The sequence below is a fragment of the Accipiter gentilis genome, chromosome 11, assembly GCF_929443795.1.
Source record: "Accipiter gentilis chromosome 11, bAccGen1.1, whole genome shotgun sequence".
NCBI lineage: Eukaryota > Metazoa > Chordata > Aves > Accipitriformes > Accipitridae > Astur > Astur gentilis.
In genome coordinates, this window is record NC_064890.1 from 7,469,764 (window position 1) to 7,483,258 (window position 13,495).

Sequence of the window (13,495 nt, forward strand, 5' to 3'; positions counted from 1 at the left end):
AAGGATTGCTGTTTCTTCTAATTGTGTGCTGACTGCCTGTAGCTGGACACAGGGCAAAATCTTAGAATCATAGAATGGTTTGGGTTGGAAGGGACCTTAAAGACCATGTAGTCCCAACCCCCCTGCCATGGGCAGGGACACCTTCCACCAGACCAGGTTGCTCAAAGCCCCATCCAGCCTGGCCTCGAACACTGCCAGGGATGGGGCATCCACAGCTTCTCTGGGCAACCTGTGCCAGCGCCTCACCACCCTCACAGGGAAGAACTTCTTCTACACTACAGTCCCTGATAAAGGTCCTTCCCCATCCTTCCTGTAGTCCCCCTTTAGGTACTTGAAGGCTGCTATGAGGTTTCCCTGGAGCCTTCTCTTCTCCAGACTGAACGACCCCAACTCTCTCAGCCTGTCCTCATAGGAGAGGTGCTCCAGCCCTCTGAATCATCTTCATGTCCCTCCTCTGGACCCGCTCCAACAGGTCCATGTCCTTCTTATGTAGGGGACCCTACAGCTGGACGCCGTACTGCAGGGGGGTCTCACCAGAGGGGAGCAGAGGGGCAGAATCCCCTCCCTCGACCTGCTGGTCACGATTCTTTTGATGCAGCCCAGGATACGGTTGGCTTTCTGGGCTGCGAGCACATCTCATCTCATCACAAAATCAGGTGAGAAGCTGATCTGCATAATTTTTAGGCTTTAAACTTTATTTCTTTTGCAGAAACATGCTATGGTTTAGAATCTGTTTGAGGAAGAAAAGTGGATCTCTAGGACAGGACTGTCACAGCTCTGGTAACTAACTGGCTGTAGAGAACGACAGCACATGGTCGCCTTCATGTGACACAAACTTTTCCTGACCTGAGATGTAGGGAATTTCATAACCTGCTCTGAAAGCAACCGTTTTCTGGTTTTGAGCAGAAAGGTAAATGCAATCCTTTCCACTGTTTGCTGTAGAACAGAGGAAATTTCTTCCACTTATGGTAATTATGCAGGTGTGAACATGCTGAAAGATGAGTCGTCTGTCAGACGGGTTCCTGAAGGCAGTAGGTGGTGCGAGGACTTGGACTGCAGAAAAACACCAGTCTGAGGTTCTAGTTAAACAGAAAAAACCCCAACCTTGTAAGAGTCAGAGAAAGAAAAATATGTCTGACTTGTTTTCTGTTTTTTTTCTTGGCTACACCACTATTTATCACAAGAAACTTTCTAGCTGCCTGGGTAATACCTGCACAATCATACAGATTCAGCGCTGAGTCAGAGCAAAGCAAGGGGAGGAACAATAAACTGTGTGTAGCCCTGCACCCAGGTATATTGATTACTTAATAGCAGTAATGTGCACAAATAAGTGTCTTGTTAAGCAAATACTGCTTAGCTAGCAAATCATACTCTGCTTTAGCTAGTTTCTGCTGAACAGGGATTTTAAAAATAATTTCTAAACTATTTAGGTATCTCCTACTCTCACCCCCTCCTCTGTACTCCTCTGGGAGAGGCACCATTAAATTCCTTATTACAAATCAGAGCCATGCCTGATTGCAGATTGAAGCCATTTTTCCTGTTAAACAACGTGATCGAACTGTTTCTAGCAGGTCAGCTAAAATTCTGCTGCTGCTTTCCATTCCCATTTCCTCGGAAGACGGAGGGGACGACTGGTTGTTCAGACAGTGATTCATGCCCAGGCGGCTGCCTTGCTCCTTATATGCCTGCACCTACAGCCAGGAGTTGCTGCTATAATAAGGAGCAGGGACAGATGGGGGAGGCATCCTTCTGCAAAGTCTGGGAGGTCAGGGCTGTACCCATCTCAAAACTAAACGGAAAACAGCAATGAAAAGTTTTCCTAAAGTGGGTGAAAGTGTGCATGTTCCTGCTCTCCCGTAAATCAGATGATGGTCAAAGGGGCCCCTTGCTCCATCCCAGGAGGTGGCATCATTCCTGACATTGAAGAGGATACCCTTGATAACAAATGTGGAAAATCACCCCTTCTCAAGATTTATGGGAAGACTAAAAGGGTAATTTAAAAAATGGTACCTTTTTGCTCCTTTTCAGTAGCTCACTGACAAATTCCCCCTAAAACCTCTCTGTCCCAGATTCTTGTCTCCGTAAGTACTCATCCCTTGGGGGCTAACCCGATAGCCTCTAAGAAGATTAATCCAAATTTAGTTTTGAAACCCATTAGTTACCTGTTACTAAACTCTTCTCTGCAATTTAACTTGGAATCAAAGGCTACATTAATTCTGAATAAAATTGGCTATGCAGAAGTTTGATGTGTCCCAACATAAATTTGGACATTTAATTAATTCAGATGAACGTTCCTGAGTGACTTTGTGGGACAGACCCATCTATTCAAGCCACAGCTGTCTCTGGGTCAAAAAACCAGCCCTTGCAGGCCTGGATGTTCCCATACTTCAGTTTCCCAGTCTGGAGGCTCTGCTGGTGCCCACTTATACTCTCCTATGGTAATTATTTTTCTGTGCAAGGTCATGCAGCTGGAGTACAGGGACAGCTGAATTGAAGAGGAGATACTCTGATCCTGTGTTGATAAATGCTAACGTAAAAGTGATGGTAATTAGATCATGTAGCTGATGTACAAAAAGCTGTGGGCTTGGGGTTTAAGGGGTTAATGACTAATTACCTCTTTACACCCCAGCAGTAAGAGTTCTTTTTCCTGTAAAGAAATGAGTGGGATGGTTAGGAAAGGAAAAAATAAAAAAAGCACTCAGTGTCTCTGTCTGTCAGGTAACATTATTTCTCTGAAGCTTTGCTTATCCTATAGACAAAACAGGCTTGCGGCTTTGCTTTTTTTTTTTTCCCCTTCTGTAAATAATGGTGAGAAAATAGGCTGCCTCAGCAAGAATTGAAGAGACAGCTGGTTGTTATATTAAGTAATCACTTTCAGAGAAAGCTTTTATGTAGATTTACTTGTTAAAACCTGGCTTGCTCATGCCATTGCAGTTGCACTGGGGTGACAGAAGGCTGACTCTGCCCTCCCCGCACGACCGTGCTCCAAGCCTTGCCAACTGCAAAATCCAGGGCATCCCAAAAGCTGGCTCCCCAGCGGGGTCCCGCAGCCCCGAGGATGACTCGGGTTGCCTGGGCGCATGGCTACCAGTTAGGGGGTGATACTCGGTGGTACCATGAATGGCGTTGATGTCAGCAGAGGAAGAGTAGGGCCCTTCCAAGAATATATTTGTTGGCATCCCGCATGGATACACTTCGTCATTGCCCCTATGGACCTGCTGGGCTGACCTGGGTGCCTGGTGTGACCTTGGAGCCACCCTCACTGCTGGGCACTACCGCAGGCGGGTTAGGCATGGGAAGGAGCCAGGAGCTACAAAACCCTTCAGGGTAGGGGGACAGTTGGGCATGCCTGGAGGCTGACATCAACTTTAGACCATGAGATCATCTCCTGAATCAAGGAGATGCAGACTAGATGAATTGCCCTTCTCGGGTTTCAGGCAAAAGTGATTCCGACCCTGTGTATGTGGGTATGGCACAGGACAGCTCTGCCTTGGCTCTAGCAGTTGACTTCTTGTTAAGCAAATTATTTTGCTGCAAAGAATTCATGCGAGTGAAAAAACCGTGAAACCTGAAACAAAGCTGACACCGTTTTTGATCACTGAGATGCTAGAAACTTTTGCCGGGGAAGACTTTGCAGCCAGGACTGCCTGGATTGTGTTTCATGCTAGATTAGATGTAAGCAGATGTAAGGAAGCAGATCAAGGCGTCTTAAAAATCCTAAAATACATTAAATGAGAGAGAAAAATCCCCTCTGAAATAAGTAAACACAGACAAAATCCTTTGTATCTTCTCTGGTCTTATACAGTTTCATTTACATGCAGTGTGTTCTGTAATAGCTTTAGTGATGGTATGCGGCATTTCTGTGTTTCCGTCTGCCTTCATGCTGTGCGTATGTAGACAGTTGTGTTCCTTCAAGTAGGTTATAGTGTGATAAGTCATTTCGCTGTAATTACTGGGCGACAATGCAGCTGTCCTCTCTTCTGGGCAGCAATGGTTTCCCAAATCTCCCTTCCGTAACTGTTGTTCTTCAAGGTCACCCCATACCCTGACTCAACTCAAAAAATGGCATATCCGTGCTGGGAGGAGAGCGCAGGTCAGAGGGGATGAAAGCACATCGTCGCTCAGAGCTCCAGATTGGAAAATAATTCGATGTGTTATGGAAGAAACAGCTGCTTTCTGAAATAGTTGCTCTAAGATGCTTTCAAATTAGCAGAATGGGTTTTTCAGCCTTGGCTGGAGTCTGCTTCTGTGCCAGATGTGTGTTTTATGTGCACCCCATCCTGTGCATAGCTGGAATAACAAAGCTGGGGTCCTTTCAGAGCTCCTAGCTAAAGAACAAGAATATATACTCTATTTTCCAATATTTAGTACTCATGAAGATGGTTACAATTGTGTTTCATTGGTACAAGTATCTGATTATATGCGCCATTGTCTGTTACCTAAAATGAAAGAATTGTTAAGATGCATAAAGACTCTTTAATAAGATCTAACAGTTTGATGCGTGACTCAGCTTTATATCTGGATGCATAAGGTCTGTCTTTGTTACACCCACATGTTTAAAGCTGAGAGTTACCTAATTTGCAAGCACATGCCTTTGTTTGGGGATTACGGAGCTCACAGAAGCTAAAGTGGGTTAGTTTTTGCATGGGACGACATGCAGCTGTGAGACTATCCCAAACCACAGTAGACGTGGGCAGTTACAGGTTGCAATGGCTCTTTCAAAGTGCGCTCCAACATAGTGTTTAGAAGATGCAGTGTTTTGTGGGTGGTGCAGTAGTAGTAGGGAAGGCATTTTCACAAGTGCTTGCAGCCCAGACCTTCAAGGATGCGTTGGTGCCGAAAAGCTGCTGAAGATGTAGTCCTAGGTGGCTTCATTAGGCAAAGTACTTCCTTTTCTGTTTTTTCATTTTTCTCACGAACAAGGTAATAGGTAATCTGGAATATTTTGTCCAAAACTAAGGTTTTTTTTCCATTAAAGTCCTTTCTTCATTTGGAAAAAGTATAAAAGGCTGCTTAAAGGTCTCATGGCATTAGTAAAGTGAAGATGTCCTTGTCAAAATATCAACGTATTGTATTTTGCCTGTCTTCTCTAACTTGATCTTGAAATATTAACTGGAGAAATTAAGTGTTTTGTATTAAGCTGTTGTGATGCACTGTTGGGAGCCAGTTAGTTTTTAACCACAAGATGACCACACTTTGACGGGTAGGTTATTTACATGCACAGTCCAAACACCTCAGTGGATATTCCTTTGTCTTACTTTCATGCTATTAATATCCATTGCATTAACTCATAAAACACTGGAGTATCTGAGTGGTGAATTAGAATTATAATTTGTGAAGCACTGCATAAAGGAAAACAAGCAAATGCAAGGTAGGGTTCATCTGGCCAGCTGGAAGCATCCTTAAGGTACGCAGCTGCATCCGAGCTCAAATCTGACTTGCTGTGGAAATCATCAAATATACATTTCTAAGTGGATCAGAATGTACAGGGAGGAAAAACAAGTATTCCAAAAATGTCAGTTCAAGAAGGTAGAAACAGAAATCTTATCTGAAATGTCAGTTTTCGTGAGCACTCCTTGTCCAAAGCAGTTGTTTGCTCTTAGCTGCATGCTAAAATGCTTTATGAATACAAGTTGCTGTATTTTTGGCCTCCGTTATATGACATTAGACCAGTAACGTTATCAGTGGGCAAGTTTTTGTGATGTGTGACTCCAGCGTGAATTTAAAACAGCTCCGTTGGCAACTTCTACCTCCTGTTTTCATTTATAGAAGATGAATCACAATTACATTTTGTGTCTCATTAAGGTCATGATTCTAGGTGTCTTGAACCAGAGGGGGGCTGGCTCTGACCATAATAAAATGGAAAAATATTTGCACTCCATCCCACTTTCAACTGCGCCAGCTTAAACCTAACAGCAACGTCTGTGTCTGGAATATATCCAATATATCCTGAACTGACAGCTGCATAAATTAATTGGTATTTGGCCAACTAAGTCTGCAGTTGTCATCTGTAATACCTATTGATTCACTCTTATAATGCTTACTCATACAACGCTTTGTTTGCGTTCAGTAGAAAGTTTGAAGAAAAAAAAGTAAACAAAAAAGTTAAATCTGTCAGTATGGACTTTGTCTTTTAACAAAGACAGACATACAAGATGCTCATTTAGTCTGTGGTCTGCCCTAGTGCTCAGTTTGACCAAGGAAATGGTGATGACAATTTTGTTCAAAATTAAGCATTGATTTTTTTTTTTAATCAGAAATTCTGATTTTTTTAATATTGCCTTATGTTCATAAGTCATTGGCTTAATCAGAATAGATTGTTTTTATTCTGAATTAAAAGTGGCCATACTAGGGGATTGTGCTTCTGCAACTATAGGACGTTAAACCTATTAATAAAATCAGTTTTCAAAGTAAAGCCTAATATCTTCCTTGATTGCATCCATGTTTCTATGTGTCTGGCTATCAGAGACATCTGGCTATATTGCCCAGTACTTAAATCTCTGTAAGTGCAGAAACCTGTGGTTTAGTTTTAATATTGACAATTTGTATTAGTAAGTGGACAATGAAATCATTTCCCTAAGGATATGTGACAGCTAGATTTTACTCTGCCAAATATTTTATCAAATTAAAATTATGGAACATTATATTAACAGGAATACTGTTGCCTCCTTTACTTCCCCATTAATTATTTTTTTTTTCGGGGAGAGTAGACATAGGTGAATTCAATCTTTCTTAGAGACAGTACACTCTTTTTTGAAGGCATTGAAAAATATAAATAGCAGAATAGTTTTCTTTTTCTTAAAAGTTTCTTCAATAACTTTGAGAAGGGATATTAGCAGGAAGCTTTAGCAAATAGTCTAATATCTATTATAGCTCTATACTGAATCCAAAACAACTGACAAATGCATAGCAGTGAAGTGTGCCAGATATGTTTTTGCACACCAGCACTGACTCCTTCTGAGATTAGTCCAAAATTTCTATATATAATCTGTTTGGTTCTCACCAAATAGAATAACAGCCTGCTTCAAATATCTTCATACCTTTGTGATTGATATCTCTTGTCTTGACTGACATGCCAGGGATTAAACTGGGACCTTTTTGGACTTACACATATATATCTTTACAGCTTCAGCTAAGCAGCCATTCCCTGCAGGCAACTGGAACAGATTCAGACGTCGGTGGACTGGGCAACGAGTGCAACAGTTAACTCATGCCAAAATACTTGTTTGAAAAACACACATCAGCGTGGGGGGTTTTTTTCAGCTGTTTAAGACTTTTTTTTCCCCCTCCACCAAAAGCAGAAGAGTCCACGTGCAGCAGCAGTAGTTGGTGTAATACATTTTGTCAAGAAGCATCTCTCCAGAGCAAAGCAATCTGGTCACTCCCATGTCTGCTCTAAGCTTGGTAATTAGCACAGAAAAAAGTGGCTGTTCACAACTTTGCTCTTAAAAGGGATAATAGGGGATTTCTAACTGAAACCAAAGAGGAAAGGGCTTTTTTGTTATTTTTTAAATGCTCCCTTATGTGAGTCACAATAAATATGTGGATATGGCAGGATCCACAAAGATGTAGCTTTTATTGGCATTTATATAGGAATGCCACTTCTTCCCTTTCTATGTTACTGCAATAGCGTTGGCTGTCTGCTTTTATGTTTACTACAAGTGGGTTGGTGGGAGGGAAGTTGAAAACTTTGGTGGAGTTTGAAACTTTTCCTTCTGTGTTTTTTGGCCACGTGAGAAAATTGCCGTTGAGTGGAGCTGCTGCGTGTCCCGCAGTGTTTATGTCTTGAAGGCATCGTCCTTGCCATTTATGGTGTACAAAACACGCATCCAAGCCATGTGGCATCAGCATGGGTAAACCAGCGCTCGTCGTTAACAAATAGACATGGGTAATATGATCTAATGCTATTCTGGTCAATAGGAAAATTCAAAGTCGTTGAACTTGGTTACATGACTCTTCGAGGCTCCCTTGAGAATCTCAGCCCAAAGTAAAAGTGGAAAGAAAGCCTAAGCTGAGGTCGCCCATGAGGGTTACAGGACTTTGTCTTGTGCAGTCATGCAATGTGGATTCAGGGCTTTATATATAGCAGACGTGCTGCACAGCCTCCTTTCCTGGTTTCCAGTGCCTCCTGAATTGCTGTATCCAAAAAAAGGGGCCGTAGCCCATGTGTGTAGCTCTACTCTTCCAAAGGTAGTTACTCCATCTCCATGCCCTCGTAACTCAGGATCCTGGCTTTCCCGTAGGGACACTCTCCGCCGTCTCTGGATGATGGGTGGGAACAGTGGGTGTTTTATGGTGTTACTGGTGATTTCGGCTGCCCCGGCTGAGGCCAGACTTTCACCCTGCTGAGGGGGAATCTGCCAGGGACTGGCCATGTCTCCTCTCCTCCCTCAATATAGCCCTTGTAGGAACAAGGGAATCCAAAAGGCCACTTCTGTCAGAGGATGGGGAACGTAGTCTGCATCTTACAAAGTGGGGGTTTCTCCTGCTGGGTTTGCTGCTGGCATTAAGTTGGTTTTCCTTCTAGAAATTGAAAGACCAGGCACAGAGTTCACCACCAAATTTCACCCCAAAAGGATGGGGTTGGCACGGAGAGATTTTCTCCCCTCTTAGCTCTGATTTACTATTAGGGCCTTGAATTAGTGACTTTGTTTAAAATTCCTTCTTTCATTAGAAGCATATGTTTCTGATTTTCTTTCTTATGATGACATAGTTTGCACTCTTACCCAAGAGCTGTTTTCTTAATAGGACCAACTATATTTGGAATCACTCTGAATTGCTCTTGAAATGGAAGATTGATGTCGGTATTTCTGGTAATTTTTCACTGTTTTTCTTTCCCTGTCGTTGAGTATTAAATAACTTCAAGTTGGGAACACCTATACCACTTCATTTTAACATAATTTGATTTGGTTTATTTTAGAGCTGTATTTGCTCCTAGGGTAGCTGACATAGGTAAACATATTAGCAGGATGATTTGTGGAGGATTTAGTAAATAACAGAAAGGGTATGTCAGTGAGTGCAGAGGGTTGTGCTTTGCATCAATTTACACGCAGGGAAATCTTCTAAGCTTTAGACACCTGCTCCGGTGTTGACTTTGTCACATCCATGTCTCAGGTAGACTTGAGTGGCATTTTTAAAAGCCTCTGCACAGGAGAGGTATCTGGATCCCATTGAAATACCCTGTCCAGGAGACATTAGAAGATCTGATGGGTTTTGTTAGTCAGCTATATAATTTCCTGTGTCATGATTATGCCTACAGCATCCATGTGGGAGATGACTGCTTTCTGCTCTTGGGGGCTGGTCACACGTAGTGCATCGCTGTCCTTCCAGACCTTCTCTGTCTTGGACTATAAACCAAGAAATATCAGTCCTATTGCCCAGGACCCAGTTGCTGGGTCTGCCTTCGTTAGCACTTTGATCCCTTTCAGCATCAGCCCCAGATTTCTGCTCACCTGAAGGCAGCAGGTTAGAAGTAATGCATACCCTGGAGCATCTCAAAATACAGGGTTTACACTCTCTTTAGTACAGATTGCATTTTTGATCCAATTTACATGTCAGGACACGTAAATGGTATGTGGCACGTAAGGGTAAACTGAAAAATAATGGTAGCAAATTCGGCTTAGTTAACAGCACTCACAGGTCCTTTAGTCAACACGTGGCCATACGCATCTCAGAAGCCTCCCCGTGTTGGGTCTTCACCCAATGGAGCAGTTTATCTCTAGTAGGCAAGGTGAAGGGAGTATCTTCAGCGCAAGGGTAGCTAGCCTGCCCTCCATCATGCCTCTCCCGTCCTTTCGAGAGAGACGGGTCTGGTGTGAGAGGGAGCACTCAACTCAATATGATGCTGGTCTTGGTCTTGCACCATCTTGGAAACTTCTTTAAGACTCTCTTGTAAAAAAGCAATACACCTTTTTCAAGAAGAAAACAGGACTTGAACTGTCCAAAAGTTTGGGCTCATTTTGGACTAGACTTCGGGTTTAGGCAAGCCCTCTCTTTAAACTCTGTGTTTAATTCTGGAAGGAGAAAGTCACTCACCTGATCTGACCTTCTGCATCAAGTGGGCTGTGTTATTTCATCTGTTTATGCTATGTGGATCTTGATAACTGGATTTGACTAATGCGTAGTGGTTAGAAAGGTAGCCAGGTTTCGTGGGAGTCTCCTGCTTATTCACTAGAACTGCAAAAGCATGCCCTATACTCCTTCCAAAAAAATACTCTGTTATTCCCATTTGTCTGGGAATTTGTCTGGGTTTAACTTTACTTACTTGTGGGTGTGTTTCTCGACGTATTAAAAAATCTGGTGTTTCTTTCATTTTCTGCCTATATAGGTACTTGTTTTGTGTAATCTGTCTGTTTTTACTAAGCAGAATTGAGTAAGGTTCTTCTTTATAGACACCCTTTGGCACTTGGAGAATCATTTGGTCGTTCCTCATGTGTACTCTGTAACTAGAAGTGTTTTCATTGTACATACTGATTTATGGGGAGCATGGCGGGAGGAAAAAAATGCATTTTCAGAGTGTAGTAATCCTGAAAAGAGTGTGTGATTTGGTAATAATCCTGGTGATAATCCAGATTTTATCTTCATTTATTAAGTAATTGCCCTTGTGAGGTTTGGTTAACTGAGAGATAGGAAGAGCTGATTTTAGGAGTACACTGATGCTGTGGGTGTGAGACACAGCAGGGACCCATAGCCAAGGACATGAAATCTCTGGAAATAGGGCAAAAGGAGGGGTTTTGGTGGGGAAATCAGCTCCCTGACTGCTGTGGGTGATTTGTTTCTTGTTTTTAGGAAAATGAAAGAGCATAAGCCCAAGAGCTTATTCTGGAAATGGCTTTATAATAATGGTTTTTAGCCATTGGAATAGGCAGGTACTTTAATTTTTTCCAGTGGCAGGGCCAGCTCCTGCACAGCTATTTAATTTGAAACTCATGGATGATGGATTTACTTTTTTAGTTATCCTTTACAGACCCTTTGAACCCCACAGATCCCCAAGGGCCTGCACTCTCCAGGATGGAAACCACCCCTCTGAGGCATGGAGGAATGAAAAGAAACTGGGAAAACCCACAGGAGAAAGCAGAAGCTGACTGTGGCAGGTTAAAACTAATAGAGGGGAGCCATGCTGGATGCCTCCAGTAGCAGTACAGTTGTGAAGGAGTTAGTATTGGATACGGTTTTCAGGAAATCCCTGTATATTAACTTTTTTTTTTTTTCCTAGTAAGTACTCGAGCTCACAGCATTTTTAATCGGCCTCGCAGGAATCTCAGCCAGTCCTTGCCCATTCCTGTGCTGTGGCCACTCTACGAGGGAGAAGATGGTGTTAAGGGATGTTGGTGTCACTGAGAGTGTTGGTGTCTGTGGTTTTGTTCTTGGTCTTGGTCACTGTTTCCCTTCTCCAACGTGGAGGAACAAGCTCAGAAAAGAGGATAATTCTGAGCCTATTCCAGACTAAACTTTTCATTTGAGGGTTCTAAAAGAGCATCTCTTCCCTGAACCTCCTCCTGCAGCCACATGTGCCCCAGGGTTTGTTCAGTGGTGGCAGAGCCCTGCTGAAATAACATTTTTGAAGCAAAATCATAACCATTGCTGAGTTATATAAATATCAGTACTTGGCACTGTTATACAGAGCCAAAAGTATTGCTGGGAGAAAGCAGTTAATTAAAAACTGCTTTGCAGCGCTGTGCTTTTCCTTGTATTAAAAATAAAGCAGAGCATCGTGAGCAGTTGGTCTTGCTGTTTACAAAACAGTTTTCCCCACACTTTCTCCTCTTTACTTTTGATGATGTTGAGGAATGACACTGCTGATCAACAAAGGTGCTCAGAGTCTGCTGTGGTGGGACCAGAAGCTTTTCCATAGCTCTGCCAATAGGACTTATTTGTCCTATAGCACAGAAAAAATGCTTCTCACTTGGGATCATTACACTTGTAGTAATCCACCCTTCCCTAGGAGGCATAACACACGCACATTACTCTAAATAGAAAATATTTAGAGTGTCATATTTAAACGTGACACATGGCCACATGGATGCTTTTATGACTGAGTAATCCAGGAGAAAGGGGGAAGAACAGAGGAGGTATGGGAGCAAGACGAAAACATTCAAGAAAAAATTTTCACCAACTTGGATGCTGAAAGAGTTCCAAACACTTAATTCCTGCTGCATTTTTTGTGCTCCTCACTTAAAACAGAAAAAAACCTGAAAGTGTTCTCAAATGCTAGGAATGCAAACGAGAACTGTGAACCCCTTTGCAAACTTGCAGCTTGTTTGAATTTGCATTTAGTATTTCATAGATAGTGGTAAGCTCTAAAAGCTATAAAAAGCCAAGTGAAATTATGTGCCGGATCATTCTTGCACTCAAGGAAGTGGTTTCCAAATGCCATCAGAGGTGCATCCCTGCAGTTGAGACTCAAGGCCAGCTGCTGGCCATAGTCATGGCTGGAAAAAGATTTGAAAATACATGGACAAGGGCTCTAACCTTGCCAGTATTTATTGCCTGAGTCCGAACAAAATCAAACAGGGATCAATAAGTACTCAGGGCTGCAGAGGAACAGGCGTTCAGGCGCTCGTACCACGGGCTGCCCCAGGTCCATTTTGCCCTGTGTGCATGACGCAGGTATGGCAATCCGCTCCTTGAACCAGCGCTTCCCCCTCCTCTTTGTTCTGTGGCGAGATGCCCACGAGGATTCGTGTCGATCTGAGAAAGCTAGTTTTGTGTGTAAGTTGTCTCGTACAGAGCACAGTGTGTACCATGTATTACAAAATAGATTTCTCTGTAAACGATGCTGACCTTTACCATGGTGCGGTCTGCTTGAAAAGAATGCCCTGAGGAGACATACTCCACCGAGTAGACAACACTGTGATTTCTGTAATTTGCGTGTGGTATTTCTGACTGAGGAAAGGCTAAGCCACTTCAGTGCTGTCGCTCTCCACCAGATACCTTAACACCTTCTTGTCCGGGCTCTGGCTGGTAATTCTGCTCTAACCCAAATTATTTTGGTAGGGATGGATGTGTAGAGCGTAGTTGTCCCATGAAGAACTCCAGTATTTTTGCTGTTTCTTTTGGTTGGAGTTAATGGGGTTCCTCACAAAACTGACTTCTCTGCTATAAGCAGAAAGGCCCCCTGCAAGCTGTCATTGATGTGATGTGCACTGTGGTATGGACCATGTTATAAACCCATTTGTGTGTGCATCTCTTAGCCACAAAGGAATATCTTTAACCATCATGGTTCAATAGCTGTCTCTCATCATGGTATTTTGGCACTGTGTTTGCAACACTGCAAACAACGAAGTACAAAAAAATCCTTCTCTGCCTGTGAAGAGGTGGAAGCATTTTCTGAAGGTCTGTGGGGAAAACCGTTCGTGAAGAAACAGGTCTTTCAGCAGATCTGATGGTGGCAAGGACACGCGTATTGGTAGAAATCATTTGGATTGTGGTGGTGCTTGAGGGCCCATCCTGGACTAAAATCCTTTAAGAGTAATTCCTGTAGAAAAACAAAACA

General features: G+C 42.9%; 1 protein-coding gene across 1 annotated transcript in view; it reads left to right on the plus strand.

The window, feature by feature from the left end:
- CAMK1D (calcium/calmodulin dependent protein kinase ID) overlaps positions 1 to 13,495 on the plus strand; it is a 230,183-nt gene that overhangs the window by 101,613 nt on the left and 115,075 nt on the right. The window lies entirely within an intron of this gene.